The sequence below is a fragment of the Tachysurus vachellii genome, chromosome 5 (assembly GCF_030014155.1).
Source record: "Tachysurus vachellii isolate PV-2020 chromosome 5, HZAU_Pvac_v1, whole genome shotgun sequence".
In the NCBI taxonomy this organism is placed as follows: domain Eukaryota; kingdom Metazoa; phylum Chordata; class Actinopteri; order Siluriformes; family Bagridae; genus Tachysurus; species Tachysurus vachellii.
The window spans coordinates 10,548,762-10,565,954 of NC_083464.1; the positions used below are offsets into that span (position 1 = coordinate 10,548,762).

Sequence of the window (17,193 nt, forward strand, 5' to 3'; positions counted from 1 at the left end):
ATCAAATCGATATTGACTCCTGTGAAGTTAATGATTTCTGGAAAAGACAATTGGCGGACCTGATTGTGGAGTATGAGAGCACTTTCTCCCATGATAAGCTGGACTGTGGTGAGGTCAAAAACACTGTCCACAGGATACACCTAAAAGATGAAAAGCCTTTCCGCCTTCCCTATAGGAGAGTCCCGCCAGCTCAATACCAGAAATTAAGACAGACACTAAATGAAATTGAGGAGCACGGTATCATCCGGAAGTCTAACAGCGAATGGGCCTCACCTTTAGTTTTAGTTTGGAAACCCTCTGGAGAATTACGAGTGTGTACAGACTTCAGGTGGCTCAACCAAAGGACCGAAAAAGATGCATACCCACTGGCTTGTGCAACAGTCCAGCAACATTCTCTCGCATGATGACTGCGATCTTCGGGGACCAGAACTTTCTATCCCTCCTTTGTTACTTAGATGACTTGCTGGTGTTTGGAAAAACTGAGAAGGAGGCACTTGACCGCCTTGAAATGGTGTTTTCTCAGCTCAAAGACCACAACCTCAAATTGTCCCCAAAGAAATGTTACTTTCTGAGGAAAACTGTCAAGTTCCTGGGACATATTGTATCGGAGAGTGGCATCACAACTGATCCGGCAAAAGTGTCTGCAATCAGTGAGCTCAGCGTGGTGGAGCTGATGGAGGAGGATGGAAAGACTCCATCACCCACAAAAATCAAATCTTTCCTTGGAATGGCAAACTATTATTCACATTTCATTGAAAGTTTTTCATCATTAGCCAAACCTCTGTATAAACTGACCGCTGGACAAAAGATCAAAGGTGGAAAAGTTGGCCCCAGAGCTGTCAAACCCAAGCGTCTAAACCCTGAGGACTGGACTGCAGAGTGTGATTTAGCTGTGGAAAAAATTAAACATGCACTTGTTAACACAGTTACTTTGGCCCACCCAGACTTTCAGAGACCTTTCCTATTGTCCACTGATGCATCTATGGATGGATTAGGTGCGGTTCTGAGTCAAACACCAGAGGGAGAGAAAAACTGAGACCAGTGGCCTTTGCAAGTAAGTCCCTGTCAAGGGCTCAGTCCCGTTACCCCGCCCATAGATTAGAGTTCTATGCTTTAAAATGGGCAGTGTGTGATAAATTTGCCCATTGGCTGAAGGGGACTAAGTTCACGGTACTAACAGACAACAATCCTCTGACATATATTATGTCAAAACCAAAGTTAGATGCCTGTGAGCAAAGATGGGTGTCTAAGCTAGCGCCCTTCGATTTTGACCTGAGATACATACCTGGCACCCAGAATGTTCCTGCTGATCTGTTAAGTCGACGCCCTTTTGCAAAAACTCTAGAAGTTTGTGAAGCTCTTAAGGGTAAAGCTCAACTTGTAACATCCGAAGCAGTTCAAGAAGCTTTCCGGTTGTCAGTGAATGTACTCCATCAGATGAGTGAGAATAGTGTTCAGAGTGTTAAAGCTGGGAGTTTGCACCAGATTGAAAATGAGGGCATGAAAGCTATCTTGGAGTCCTGCCTTGACAGGGAATCCACCAGACCAGTTCGTGGTGCTCAGCTTTCCCACTGCACTCACAGTTTAATTCAAGGAGGTGTGGATGCACTCCCTGTCTTTTCACTGGAGGAAATACGGATGAAACAGAGAACAGATTCCACTCTTGCACGTGTTATATTCTTTGTTGACAGGAAAAGGAGACCATCACGAAGAGAGAGAGACAATGAGACTGCATCAGTACTGAGAATGCTGAAACATTGGGAAAAACTAGTGATCAGAGACTGTGTTCTGTATCGCAGGTCCTTTTTCCAAGGAAAAGTCAGGTACCAACTAGTACTTCCTCCTTCACTTTGGAGTGCTGCTCTGAAAGGAACTCACGATGACGCCGGTCATCAAGGACAAAGTAGGACTCTTCACTTAGTACGGCAGAGGTTTTTCTGGTCTGGAATGGACACAGATGTCAAAAAGTATGTTTCACACTGTAAACGCTGTGTCATTGGAAAGACTCTGGAACCTGAAGCCAGAGCACCACTGGAGTCCATCAAGACGAGCGCACCATTAGAACTTGTGTGTATCGATTTCTGGTCTGCAGAAGAGAGACATGGAGAGAATGTTGATGTTCTCGTAATAATGGACCATTTTACGAAATTGGCCCATGCGTTCCCCTGCCCAAACCAAACGGCAAAAGTGGTGGCTCAGAAGCTGTGGAATCAGTTTTTCTGTATATATGGCTTCCCGCAAAGAATACATTCTGACAAAGGAGCCAATTTTGAAAGTAGACTGATTGCTGAGTTGCTACAGGTTTCTGGTGTCATGTTCTTGGGAACATGATCCGTTCTTTGCCTCCATGATCAAAAGAGAGATGGCCCCAAGTGATACAGACACTCACATTTTCATATAATTGCACCACTCATGAAACTACAGGGTTTGCACCCTTCTACTTGATGTTTGGCAGGGTACCGAGGCTGCCTGTAGATATCATGTTTGGAAATGCCCTGAAAAATGAAGAGGTGCAGACTTACGATGAGTATGTGGACTGTCTTCAGAAAGATTTCAGAGAAGCTGTAAAAATTGCTCAGGAAAGTACAACTGAAGCCCAAAGGAAGCAGGCGAGAGATTATAACAAGAGATCCAGAGGTGTGGCTTTAGAAATCGGAGACCGTGTCCTTCTGGTAAACAAAAAAAAGAGAGGAAAAGGAAAGTTAGCTGATGTGTGGGACTCTGTAGTTCATGTGATAACTTGGAAAGACCCAACAGTGCATATCTATAGGGTAGAAGACCCAGCTACAAAGAAAAGTAGAGTCGTTCACCGTAACTTTCTCTTACCTGTCAACTTCCTTCCCGTGGAGAAACCGGAGTCCAACACGACAGTGTTCTCCACAACCTCTGAGGAAGAAACACATGAGGTGAAAGACCAAAAGCATAGGTCTCTGTTCAGTTCTGAAAGAGAACCTAGGAGTAGCAGGATTGCTGCTTGGATATTCAAAAGAATCTTAGCCTGTTAAGACGCATTCTGTTCAGGGACAAAGCACTAGACAAGCTACAGAGATTGACACATTGGCTTCAGCAGACCACACAAGAGACCATGACCCTTCGGTAGTAAATGGTGGAAGCAATTACAGTGAATTTTCTTGTGGCAGTTGTGATATTGATGATGTCAGTCTAAATGGCCAGAATACAGATGATGGGAGCAGTGTGACTAATTCGGACTCAACTGGAATGAGTATTGATGAAGAAATGGTTGAGGAGTCTGTGACCAGTCATAGTGTTCAAACAGAACTGAATACTGTCCAAAGTAGAGCCAGTTCTGAAAGCAGATCAGACAGTAGTCACAAGTTTAAAGTCCCAAGTAGTAGAACTAGAGCCACAAAGAGACTGTCCCCGAGAAAAGTAATTGTGTCGGACAGGGTTTTGAAACCAAATGAAGGGATTGTGAGGACTAGATCTGGCAGGTTAGTAAAGCCTGTTAAAAGACTTCTTGAGTGTATGAGCATGGTAATAAGTGAGCCACATCATACTGATCCATTAGCAGAATTGCTCAGAATCCTTTCCAGTCTTGTTGGATGCTAAATTTCATTTTATAATGTTGAAAAGAGTTCTGAATAATGTCAAAGAGTAAGCATGTGAAATTTTAAGAGCATATGAGAAGTACTTTATTGAGGGATGTATGGTTATATGTATGAGGGCATATTTCTTCCAAGCAAGGTGTATTGCTATTCATTTGAATGACTGAAGTCTGGATATCCCCTTTAAAAGGAAATTATCTCACATAGAGCCTTAAAGTTTGCTGAAATTTGGGAGGGGAGAGTGTAAAGTTCTTATTTTGAAAGAGATTTTATTTAAAGGTATTTAATTATTTTTGTAATTTCATATGTTATCTTATCAATCCATCTCATTTTCATTCTTGGCACAAGAAAAAAACGTACTTTTCTTTTAAGAAATGAGTTTACCTTTGAGTGACGTCACTTAGAGGCGCCGTTGCGTCCGACTCTCTCAGTTCTACATGTGACTGAAGAGAGTCAGGTTGGTTTCTTTGCATCTCTGTACAACGAGTAATAAAATTGTAAAAAGGGTGCAAAATGTTAGTCAATATCAATGTTAGAAATGTTAAAAAGATGGATTGAGTGCATATTTTTGATTTTCTGTGAGAAGTCAGATGCATTTATCAGGTTTTAGAAACGAACGGCCTTAATCTGTCCGTTTAATGTTGCCGCCCGCATGGTAATTTAGAGTGCGAGTTTTTCCTTTAAATATGAGTTTTAAATATAAAGTTTTGGTGGGTTGGTTGAGTCTGTAGGAATGTTGTTGTTTTTTACTTTAATTGAGTGTGTAATTTTTATTTAAGTTGTATGCTGTGTATATTTAGCCAAATGAGACCCAGAATTTGAGTTGCAGTCATTGTGTTAATGGAGGACAGGGATTAATCTGTTTGTCTCACATCCTTCAGACAGACTGTTGGTGAGAGGATGTGTGTGATCCTGTGTCTTTTGTTATTAAACTGCAGGTATGTAAACCACAAACCACTATACGATCACATAATTGAGTGAAATTGGCTAAATATTGTGTTTCCTGTTAAGTGTAATGCTAATGTAAAGGAAAAGTGTACATGTTGAATCCATTTTATTTTCTTCTATAATTTTTGTTTATGTATATTTGTGTAAGAAATGTAATAAGAGACTGTTTATCAGATGGACTTTATTCAGGAGTCTCGCAGTTCTACATGTGACTGAAGAGAGTCAGACAGACTGTTGGTGAGAGGATGTGTGTGATATCCTGTGTCTTTTGTTATTAAACTGCAGACGTGATTCACCAAAGAGCCTGGAGTCGGTGTGTCATTTGTGGTGCTGGGTGAAATCCGCTACAGTTATGTGGCACTTTCTTTCGGGGTCTATTTCATCAAAAATCCCCAAAAAAGAAATTTTTCTTTGTGGTTGTAACATGTCAAAATGTGGAAAAGTTCAGTATGTATGAATACTTTTGCAAGGCACTGTATTTGTGTTGATAATTACTTACCAAAAATGAAATGAAAATCCAGCAGCACACCTAACCAAACCTTTTTGTAATATATTCATTGAACCCTCCAACCCTTATTTTGTGCACTACTGTCATGTGTGCCAGTATGCTGAAATTTATGCAGCAACACTACACCTTGTATTTGCATGTGCGCTTTTTCTTAATTTATTAGTTATTAGTTATTACAAAAATCATTGCCCCCCGTATTCATTTTAGCTGACATATGTCAATTATTTTAAGTGAAATGTAAATTATGTTAAACTGTTTATTTAATGTAGCTGTTTTGAGTGCAGTGAAAAATCAGAGCTGTCAAGGAAGTTTAGAATTTCAAATACTTATTTATTCTACATCAGACTGTTGACTAAAACATTTCCAAAAGCTCTGCAATACGTCTGCAGGGGAGGTTCACTCTTCATCATGTCCTTTCTGTAAAAAATAAAGAGAATTTGCCCTACTTAATTTTCCAGACTATGTATTCCAGGTTCTGGTCAGTGTGTTTTTTGTGTGCTATTGGTTACTTGCCTTGGAACCAGTGTCACGGCTTTTAGCTCTCAACTTGTTGACTTGGGATTCTGCAATATCTGCTCTTTCCTCAGCCTCATCCAGTTCATGCTGCAGTTTGCGGAACTTTCCAAGATTGGCATTAGCTTGCTCCTCCTTAAAAATGAAAACCCAGTGAATGGCAAATACAATATATAGCAAACAGCAAAAATATAATAGTTTAGTTCGACAATAAACTTACAGACTCCTCAGCAGCTCTCTTGTAGGACTTGACCTTCAGCTGAAGTTTGTCCACAAGGTCCTGCAGACGGGCAAGATTCTTTCGATCCTCCTCAGTCTACAAAATAAAAAGCAGGAATATATGCTAAATTCTGTCATTCTTGTTTTTTAATGTTATTGCATATTAAACTTTGTTGATAAGGGAAATAACCTGGTAGGTCAGCTCCTTAATACGGCGCTCATATTTACGGACGCCCTTAACCGACTCACTGGATTTCCTCTGCTCCAGCTCCACTTCACTTTCCAGCTCTCTGACCTAATTGAATAGAATGAATGTAACAAATGGATGTTTCATAGTTCTGGTGTCAGATTGAGATACACATAGGAACATACCCTAGCCTCCAGCTTCTGGACCTGCTTCTTGCCACCTTTCATGGCGATTTGCTCAGCTTCATCCAGACGGTGCTGGAGGTCTTTAATGGTCTGCTCCATGTTCTTCTTCATGCGCTCCAGGTGAGCACTGGTGTCCTGCTCCTTCTTCAGCTCTTCTGCCATCATGGCAGCATCGGTGATGGCTTTTTTGGCTTTTTCCTCAGCATTCCTACACTCTTGGACAGCCTCCTCTACCTCAGTCTGAAGCTGGGAAGTGTCTCCCTCTAGTTTCTTCTTCTGGTTCAGCAAGCTAGTGTTCTAAAAATGCATGGAGTTAGGTAAATCCTCAGAGATTTTATAATTCATATTCAACTGTATCTGCCCTGTAAGTAAAAAAGAAATCTGTATAATACCTGAGAATGCAGTAGCTGAACCCTCTCACTGACATCCAGCAGTTCTTGTTCAGCCAGTTTGCGGCCTCTCTCGGTCTGCTCTACAAGGGATCTTAGTTCATCCAGTTCAGCCTGGAGTAGATTGTTACGTCTTTCCACAATAGCAATGTTCTCTTTGAGATCATCGTTACCACGAAGAGCATCATCCAGCTGCAGTTGAGAATCCTGAAAAAGTACAAAATTAATAATTTAATTTAAAAATCTCAGTATACTTAAATCCAAATTATGCTAAGCATTTTTCTGGCATACCTTCATATGTCCATGGAGACTCTTCAGCTGTTTCTGGGCCTCTGCAGCCTGCCTGTTAGCCTGGCTGAGCTGGATCTCCATCTCATTTAAGTCTCCTTCCATCTTCTTCTTAATTCTGAGGGCTTCATTTCTGCTGCGAGTCTCAGACTCTAGAGAGCTTTGCAGGGTGTCCACCACTCTTTGTTGGTTTCTCTTGGCCTGCTCCATTTCCTCATCCTTTTCAGACAGCTTACGCTCAATGTCAGCCTTTACCTGGTTGAACTCCAGTTGAGCTCTAAGAATTTTGCCCTCCTCATGCTCAAGAGATCCCTGTTAGTAACAAATAAAAGGAAGTATTTTGTTTTGAATAAATAGAAGGATAGTATAATACAGGAATGTGACCATTTTCATAAATTCACCTCAGCTTCCTCAAGAGCTGCTTGAATCTCAGCCTTCTCCTGCTCCAACTGTTTCCTTGCTTTTTCCAGCTCATGAATACTCTTCCCACTTTCACCAAGTTGTTCAGTGAGATCAGAAATTTCCTCTTTTTAATAGAAAACAAGGGATTATGACACAATCTGAAATGTAAACACTGTTATTTTGAATAATGTTCAAATTATAGGAACCTTGCAAGTTCTTGTTCTCCCTCTTCATGGTCTCCAGATGGTCCAAAGACTCCTCATAGGAATTTTTCAGTTTGAAGAGCTCAGTGCTTAGAGATCTGGCCTCTTTCTGAGAGCTTTCCAACTCAGACTGGGACTCTTCATACTTTTGCTTCCATTCAGCCAGGACCTGTGGAGAAGAGATATCTATTGAGCACAGAAATACTTCCAGTACATCAGGAAGATTTCAGGTGACACTAAATAAGACAATAATGACATGTTCTCTTCTTTGCAGGTTATATTCATTTGCGAATGACTAGATTTGGAAAAGTATCCCTAGTGCAATTAAGAGCTAATATCAGTTTGTTTGTCACCTTGTCAAAGTTTCTTTGCTTCTTGTCCAGAGCAGCAGCAGCAGCATTGGATCTTTCTACATCAACCATAAGATCTTCAATCTCATTCTGCAGTCTGTGTTTAGTCTTCTCCAAGGAGGAACATTTGGCATTTACAGCTTCCACAGCTTCCTCTGCTTCTTGCAGACGCTGAGCAAGTTTTTTCCTGAATAAGTAAATATGTTAAACAAATAGATATTAAACATTATCGCAACTTGTTACAAAACATATCATGTATAATTTATGTTTTCCCTTGATGATATGATGCAAACAAAATCTAGCTCCCAAAGCATTATTTCTAAAATGTCCAATTAAACTGAATTGTGATTATATAGACAGGTTATATAAAAGTAAGGTTTTATGTACAAGGCACTTACTTTGCATCCTCCAGCTCTTCTGTTCTCTGGATGGCATCAGTTTCATACTTGGTTCTCCACTGAGCTACCTCAGAGTTTGCTTTGGAGAGACTGCGCTGTAGCTCAGCCTTAGCCTCCTGCTCCTCTTCATACTGCTCTCTGAGCAGGTCAGAATCATGACGAGCCGACTGCACTGCATGAGCCAGGGCATTCTTGGCCTGGAAATCAGTTGATAGCATGGTTATAGTGGTTTTTTTTTGTAGGTTTTATGTGCTAATTATTGAGCATTGAAAGATACCTTGACTTCCTCTTCCAGCTGTCTCTTGAGATCCTCAATCTGCTGGGTGTAGGACTGTTTCCCTCTTGTCAGCTGAGAGACCAGTGAATCCTTTTCTTCCAATTGTCTGGAAAGCTCACCTGAAACGATGAGACAAATCTAAGATGAATTACACTATATGAATATGGTTTAATGTTTTGTTGCTGACAGGCTTACCATTTTCAGTTTGAAGCTTTGCCTTCTGCATTGAAAAATCATTGATTGTGCGCTGGCCTTCCTCAGCTTTGGTTCGGAATTCACTCATTTGGTCTTCCAAGGTTCTACACATTTTCTCCAGGTTTGCCTGGAAAATTTGATGCATTTTGATGTGTTTACTTTAAAGATAAAATATACATGTCTGTATACACTGTACATAATTATTCATTGTTACCTTGGCTTTAACAATCTGCTCCATGTTGGAGACCACATCATCCAGCTCCAGTCTCAGTTCACTCTTTTCCTTCTCAAGCTTCTGCTTCACTCTCTGAAGGTTATCAATCTGCTCTCCCAGGTCTGCAACACTGTCAGCGTGTTTCTTTCTTAAAGTTGCAGCTGTGGCTTCATGATGCAGGGTGGCCTCTTCAAGGTCTCTGCGCAGTTTCTGGAACTCAGCCTCTCTCTTCTTGTTCATTTCAATCTGAGCTGCAGTGGCACCACCAGCCTCCTCCAGCCTCTCGCTGATCTCCTCCAGTTCTCGAGCCAGATCTGCCCTTTGCTTCTCAACCTTGGCACGAGCAGCTCTCTCAGCCTCCAACTCTTCTTCAAGCTCTTCAATACGAGCCTATTTCCAGAACATTTGCTTTTAGAAATTTAACATTTCAACAATGCAGACATTTTGTTTTGTTTATTTTCTTCCATTACCTGCAACTCCTTCAGTTTCTTCTGGAGTTGGGCTCCCATTGCTTGTTCATCCTCGATTTTACTGTTAAGTTGGCTGACCTCAAAGTCTTTTCTGCAGAATAAATAGGATATTTTAGTTTCTGTGCCATTATAAATGCTTTGAATTTCACAAAATATATTTGAATTCTTACTTTTTAAGCCTTTCCTCCATTTGCTGCTTGTCATTTTCCAAATCCATCACATTCTCTTGAGTCAACTTCAAGTCACCCTCAAGTTTTCTCTTGGCTCGCTCAAGGTCCATTCGAATTTTCTTTTCTTGTTCGAGAGATCCCTCAAGCTAGAGGATGTCAGTGGGGTAAAAAAGAGCAAATGTATTATCCTCTTTAGTCCTCTGTTAAAATATTTTTATTAAAGTATTATCTGTTACTCACATCATCAACTTGCTGCTCCAGTTTAGCTTTGGCTTTGGTCAGAGTGTTGACTTTGTCCTCCTCACTCTGCAGATCATCCAGTGTTTGCTGATGAGCTTCCTGGAGAGCTTTTTTCTCCTTGGTCAGCTTGGCGATGATTTCATCCAGAGCCGCCATTTCCTCAGTCAGGTTTTTAACCTAAAATGTATAGCAATGCTTCAGTACATTGAAACAATGCTTGCATTTACCACAGGTGAATTGTACTAAAGTAAATGACAGTACAATTACAATGATGGTAGAACCAACCTTATTTTCAGTAGCATGCTTTTCTTTCTCCACTTTAGCCAAGGTAAGCTCCAGATCATCAATGTCTTTCTTCAGCTCAGAGCATTCATCCTCAAGCTTTCTTTTCTTTGCAACCAACTCAGCATTCATTTCCTCTTCATCTTCCAGTCTCTCAGTCAACTCTTTAGATTTAGCTTCAAGTTGGATCTTGTTCTTAATTAGACCTTCACATCGCTCTTCAGCATCAGCAAGGTTATCTTGTTCCTAAAAATGCACATTAGTCACTAACTCAAGATCACTGTACTTGTTTTTAGTTTTTTGTTTGTTTTTACATGTCACTGTTTATAGCTGTGTTTGTGTATTGTATTAGATTTTATGTTGCCTCTTGGTCAAGTCATCATTGTAAATGAGAACTGGTTCTCAACTGACTCACCTGGCTAAATAAAGAAAGAAAGAAAAAAAAACATTTTGTTTCACAGCTTGGAAAAAAGGAATTCTTGTGTCAACAAATAAGCATAAAATTATAAAATGTACATAAAAATAGCAAAAATTAAAATGCTCATTTTGATTATTTCTACAGCACTTACAGATTGGACTTGGAGCTGTAGGTCATTTTTCTCTTGGAGAAGAGAGACCATTTTCTCTTCCAATTCTTTCCTGCGAGCTTCAGATTTAGCATAGGCCTCTTTCAACTTGGTGAATTCTTCTTTCATATTGGCCATTTCTTTCTCAGCCTCAGCTGACTTCAGCAACGGTTTGATCTTAAAGTACAGCTTCATCCATGGCCAGTTCTTCACACCCATGAACGCTCGGACATTCCACTGGATTACCAACAAGGCATCCCTGCAAAATTATATTAAATAGATGTATTATTTAATTCATTAGATTAGAAAAATAAGTTAAAAACAATATTTAGAAGCCAGTATAACCTACCTCCTTTCTACAATCTTCTGGAATTCAATCCTTGAAAGTATACCACGAGCCCTCGCCTGAATCCCAGTAAGGATGAGTGCAAGGCGGTCATCTCGCATCTCCTCAAGAGTACCCAGAAGACCAGCCTTGAAGAACACCTAAACAGAGTTTACATTAAAGATAATGTGTTAGAGAGGAGATGACATTGAAGAAATTGACATTTAACAATTGACACTAATTTGACATTTAATTTGTCTAAGCCTTATACCTTTGTGTGTCCCAGTTTATACTGGTTGTGGTCAATGTCCAGAGAGCCAAGTAGTTTTTCTGCACCTTTCTTGTTGTCAATAAACTGCCCCTCAGGAATAGCAGCAGGATTCAGGATACGGTAACTAAATGCAAATTTGAAAATAATCAGAACCTTAATTACATTCCAGTTCTAGAACATTTACCTGAGTTATATTCAAGTTTACTATCACAACTCACCGTTGTTTGAAGTCACCATACAGGATCCTGTTGGGGAAGCCCTTTCTGCAGATCCTGATGCCTTCCAGCACACCGTTACAGCGTAGCTGGTGCATCACAAGAGGATTCTCCATGGCCCCAGGAGTCTTGGTCTCATTGGGGATGATGCAGCGGACAAAGTGTGGGTGTGTGGATCTCAAATTTGTCATCAACTTGTTCAGGTTTTCCTGTAGACAGGAATAAATCAAGTGTTACACCATATGGTAAATTTATGCTGACATTTATATATGTCTCTATATGTGTCTTCCCCAAAATGTTTCCCCAAAGTACAAAGCACATAGTTAATCTATGTCTTTGTACGCTGTAACATTACAAATTTCCTTTGTTTGAGACCCAATCTGTTTCACTATGGATCTTGCTAAGACTTGCTTAGCTTTCTTAGGTTGTTGTGGAAGAACTCGAGCGGCCTGCACAGAGTACTGGATTCAGACCCATTTCAAAAACTACTGTTTTTTTGCAAAAGAGTGTAGCTGTAACAGCACCAAAGGGGGAATAACAATTCCATATTTTTGCCAATGGTTTATAAACAGGATGTTCAACAAGCACATATTGTGCTTGGATGCGATTGTCAATTCTCCATTCTGACCATATACCATATTTTGAATTCCTGTATATATTTTCCTGAACTGTAATATCATAAATGATTAATAACTTACACGATGGAGTGCGGACACAGTCTGAAATGAAGAACCTTTCTTTTTTGCACCTTTGCCACCCTTTGATTCAGCTGTTTAAAATAAAACAGTTATACTGTCATCAACAACTGATATCATACTTGAGTCTTACCTTTGCATTTTTTGGGCCAGACATGGTCTTGAATGAGAATACATGTTTGGAGACAGTTTTCAATTTAAGAACAAATGAAAACAATGCTATGCTCAACTGTATTTAACATAGGCAGCCATAGCAATGTTCCAAGAAGGTGAAAAATATTTACCTTTTATATGTTATTGCATTTAATCTGTTCTCTGCACCCATAACATGATACATATGTAAATTGCTTTTTTCCCAGAATATATCTTACGTATTTTTGTTGTCACCCCCCACCTATAATTTGAGCTTCACCCTAACAGCTTCTTGGGCCAGCTTAGAAATTTGAATGCAAGCGTTTCATTACTAATTTCCAACCCACCCTTCAGTCAGATTTATAGCACTTTAACGGACAAGTTTTCTCATTAAAGATTATACCTGGTCCATGCTTTCCATTAGTCTAAAGTTTTGAGCCAATATTCTCCAATTTTCTAAATATCCTTACCTGAGTCAGCTCCAGCATAACCAGCAAAGAGAATGCCTAACAGCTTTAGAGTGGACTTCTGGAATAGCCCCACAACAGTTTCATTAAGTGGATCCTTGTTTTTCACCAGCCAGTTGTTAATGTTGTAGTCCACAGTGCCAGCATAGTGAACCAGGGCAAAGTGAGCCTCTGGTCTACCTTTCACAATCCTGGGCTTCTGGAAGTTAGCAGATTTGCCCAAGTGATTGTCATAAAGCTTAGCTTTGAATGTGGCATCACTGGCTTTGGGGAACATGCACTCCTCTTCAAGGATGGACATGATACCCATGGGCTGAAATTCAGATAGTAAGTGGTCAGTGATATGTTTTTGGAAAATAAAGTGATTTTATTTTTTCAGTCTATGCTTAGTATTGTGTGCTCACCTTTTCAATAAGCTCAATACAAGCCTGCAAGTCCATGCCGAAGTCAATGAACTCCCACTCAATACCCTCTTTCTTGTATTCTTCTTGCTCCAGCACAAACATGTGGTGGTTGAAAAACTGTTGCAGCTTCTCATTAGTAAAGTTGATGCACAGCTGCTCAAAGGTGTTGAACTGTTAAGGAACACATTCAGTAATTAATAATGATACAGTTCTCATAAATCCTGATATAATTTTTTCTTAGTAGAAATTTGTATGAGTGCAAGAAATCTGTACAAGAAAACATACATCAAAGATCTCAAAGCCAGCGATATCCAGCACACCAATGAAGTACTGGCGAGGCTGTTTGGTGTCCAGAGATTGGTTAATTCTCACAACCATCCAAAGGAACATCTTCTCATATACTGATTTTGAAAGAGCACCAATTGCATAATACACCTAAAAAAAAACAGAAGTAGTAAATTATTAAAGACTTCATCTTTAGAAGAGGTGAATAATACAACAGAAAAAACTCCATTTTATTACCTGCTGGACATTCTGTCCCTTGGTGACCCACTCATTTCCGACTTTGACTCTTGGGTGACACAAACCCTTAAGCAGATCAGCAGAGTTTAGACCCATCAGATATGCGACTTTGTCAGCATCTGTTTAGACAATAAGGTTAGGAATAGTGCTACATCCACACCAATAACAGTAAAATAAGTTTCTAAAGGATAACACTGACCCTCAGTGCCGTCAGCCTCAGCCTGCTCCTCTCTCTGCTTTTGCTTGAACTTCATGTTACCAAAGTGCATGATGGCACCAGTCAGTTTATATATACTATTCTTTTCTTCTTGGGTAAAGCCTAGCACATCAAAAGCATCCTGTTGACCAAATACATTGTATTATACTATATATCATGGATAGAAAAAAAAATATATATATATATTTAAGTTACACATACATCAGTAGCCATAAGCTCCTCGGAATCATTAATAGAGGCCACTTGTGTCTCTCCTTGGGAGATAAAGGCATAGTCATAGGGGTTGTTGGTGATGAGCAACATTTCTGTAAGATAAATGAAATGCACATTCACAAATTTGTCTACATGTATCAAATGTATATGTCATCAAATCAGACCAACTACAGATTCCTGCACTAACCCAGCAATTCTGGTTTCTTTTGAGACAGGATCTGGTAGAAGATGTGGTAATCTCTCTCAGCCTTGAGCTGATAAGTCACACGAGACTTTTCCAGAAGATCTAGATAAAAAAGTTCACATTGCAATTTGTTCATTATAAGCAGTTCTTTTGACACTTGAAAATTTGTATGAATTAGATTTGTACTTACAAGTCTCAATGTCAGCAGAGGACAATTTTCCACTGACACCAAAGTGGATACGAATGAATTTACCCTATGGGTAAATAAGACCAGGTAAGTTTTACACATTTCCTTTGTTCTTACAAGATTAATATAAACATATATGAAAAAAACTCACAAAACGAGATGAGTTGTCATTTCGGATGGTCTTTGCATTACCAAAGGCCTCTAGGGCAGGGTTACACTGGATAATTTGATCCTCCAGGGTGCCCTAAAAAGGTATTATATGCATTCAGTGGCTTATATTTAGGACAATTGTGGCTAAATAATCTTCTTAATAACATGAGTCAGTAACCTTTTTCTCCAAAGATGGATCTTTCTTTCCAGGTGCTGCTGCAATGCTAGCAAAGTACTGGATGACTCTCTTGGTGTTGACAGTCTTTCCTGCACCAGATTCTCCACTAGTGATAGTCACATATTCATAATAAGTATACACTGCATTGTATGTGTCTTGTATTGTATGTATCAGGGTAAATTTTCTACTTACGTGATTAGGACTGACTGGTTCTCTCTGTCTGTAGGTGAAAAATGTAAAAATAAATAAATAAATAAAAGACTAGACACGTTGACAGACACACTATGACACTCTATACATGACATTTACCTGACAACATGTACTGGTAGGCGTTATCAGAAATGGAGAAGATGTGAGGAGGAGCTTCACTCCTCTTCTTGCCTCTGTAGGCAACAACAACTTCCTGGTTGTACACTGGCAGCCACTTGTAGGGGTTGACAGTTACACAGAAGAGTCCTGAGTAGGTCTGTAAGAGAAATTTAAAAATGAAATCAACATGTGACATTTATTATTATTGTGTTCTATGAGTCTCATATCTTTTTTACTCACATAGATCATCCAGGCTGCGTAACGCTCTTTGAGGTTAAACAGCACAGCAGGTTCATGCAGGAAGGTGAACATGGCCATGTCCTCAATTTTATCAAACTTTGGCGGGTTCTGAGGGTGAACATCACACTCCTTCACAGTCACTGTCTGTGAAATAGGAAAACAGAGGCTTAGACCATTAAAGAACTGCCTAAATGATGGTTCATTAGTTCGTCAGTAGTTCGAAAAGATCTACCTTTCCAAACTCAGTCTCGACAGTAACTTTTTCTCCATCACGGCTGGTGACAGATGCCTTGACATACTCTACTTCAGGATCTGGCACAAAGCATTCCCGTTTTATATCAAAAGGACGAGTCTGGGCTTCTAGTCGCTCCTTGTCTGACTTACGCAGAAAAGATGCAGCGACACCAAACTCCTCCATTAATGCGTCACCCATCTTTCTAGTGGACTTAAGATATATTCAATAATCAATACATTTGTACTCATTAATGTAGAAGGAGAGGAAATGCATTTTATAAAACAGATTTTTTGTGTTGTTTTTCGAGCTGTGTTATTGAAATGCCAAAGCAACATTTTTTTAACACAATTTATTTGTGTGGTTGTCTGAATGTTTGCATAATTTGTAATATCTGTTAATATTCAAAACAAGGTAAAGATGTTTTAAGTTTTTCTTTGTATATAGAAATATAATACATACATTTTATGGAAAATACAGGAAGAATGATTTGTGCTTGACCTGGAACAGACAGAAAAGTTTTCAGGGTTATATCAGTTATTTTCTTATTTAGTATTTACATTTCCAGCATTTGGCAGACACCCTTATTTTACATTACATTACTTACATTATCTCAATTTTATTTTTTTTTATACAACTGAGCAATTGAGGGTTAAGGGGCCCAACAGTGACAGCTTGGTGGACCGGGGATCAAACTCACAACTTTCCGATTAGTAGACCAAAACTTTAACCACTAGGCTATCGCATTCCATAGATTCAGTTAATGTTCACATATTACATTACTTTTCCTGAATTTTGCAGACGTCCTTATCCAGAGCGACTTACATTTTGTTCTCATTTTATACAACTGAGCAATTGAGGGTTAAGGGACTTGCTCAGGGGCCCAACAGTTACAGCTTGGTGGTAGCTTGGTGGTACCTTAACCACTAGTCTTATTACACTATATTAATATATCAGTAGTGTAAAAATTCATAAGCATGACTTACCTTGATGTGTGATGTAGATGTAGTGTTGTATTTGTTAGAGCCTGTCTGTGTGTCTCTTTATATAGAGACCGAATAAAAGTAGTATGGCAAGAATTCCAATGGTGGTGACGTTCTCATGCCCTATTTGGTTAGGTGCGTGTGGCACATAGCCCTTTTTGGAACACAGAATGTACGTTTAAATGAAGCTGCAGCAGAGCAGCTGGAAGGCATTAGCAGTAAAACAATGAAAAGTGTATAAATAAGAAAAGGCTTCTATAGAGTATATGTCAATACAATATTTTTGTTTAAACTTCCTTATCTGTTACTCCTCATATGGTAAGGGATATGTGTCAAGGTGGATATTGGATATGTATATTTGAACTTCCATCACAAGCTGTCCTTCTGAATGACAGTACGGCGCCCACTAGGAATTTCACAGGTTATCTTTGTGTCCAAGGATAAAAGCAAGGAAACAATGCAGAGCTAGCTTGAGACTGAGAATACTGTAGAACAGTACTAAAGGTAAATATGGGACTCTAACTTCTATGACCTTGGATTTGACCGAACCACAGAAGACAGGTGTAGTTTTTGTTTGCATGCTGCTTTTCAGCTGTTCTTAAACACATTTATTTTTTAATTTTTCAACAGCACACAGCAGGCATGCATTTACCGAATTCTAGAATATTTTCCTTTTTCATATTTTTCACGTCCTTGTTA

At 39.5% G+C, this 17,193-nt stretch overlaps 1 pseudogene; it reads right to left on the bottom strand.

Moving 5' to 3' along the window:
• Nucleotides 1-5,356: 5,356 nt before the first annotated feature.
• Nucleotides 5,357-16,515, bottom strand: LOC132845592 (myosin-7-like; annotated as a pseudogene).
• Between the last annotated feature and the right edge of the window lie 678 nt (nt 16,516-17,193).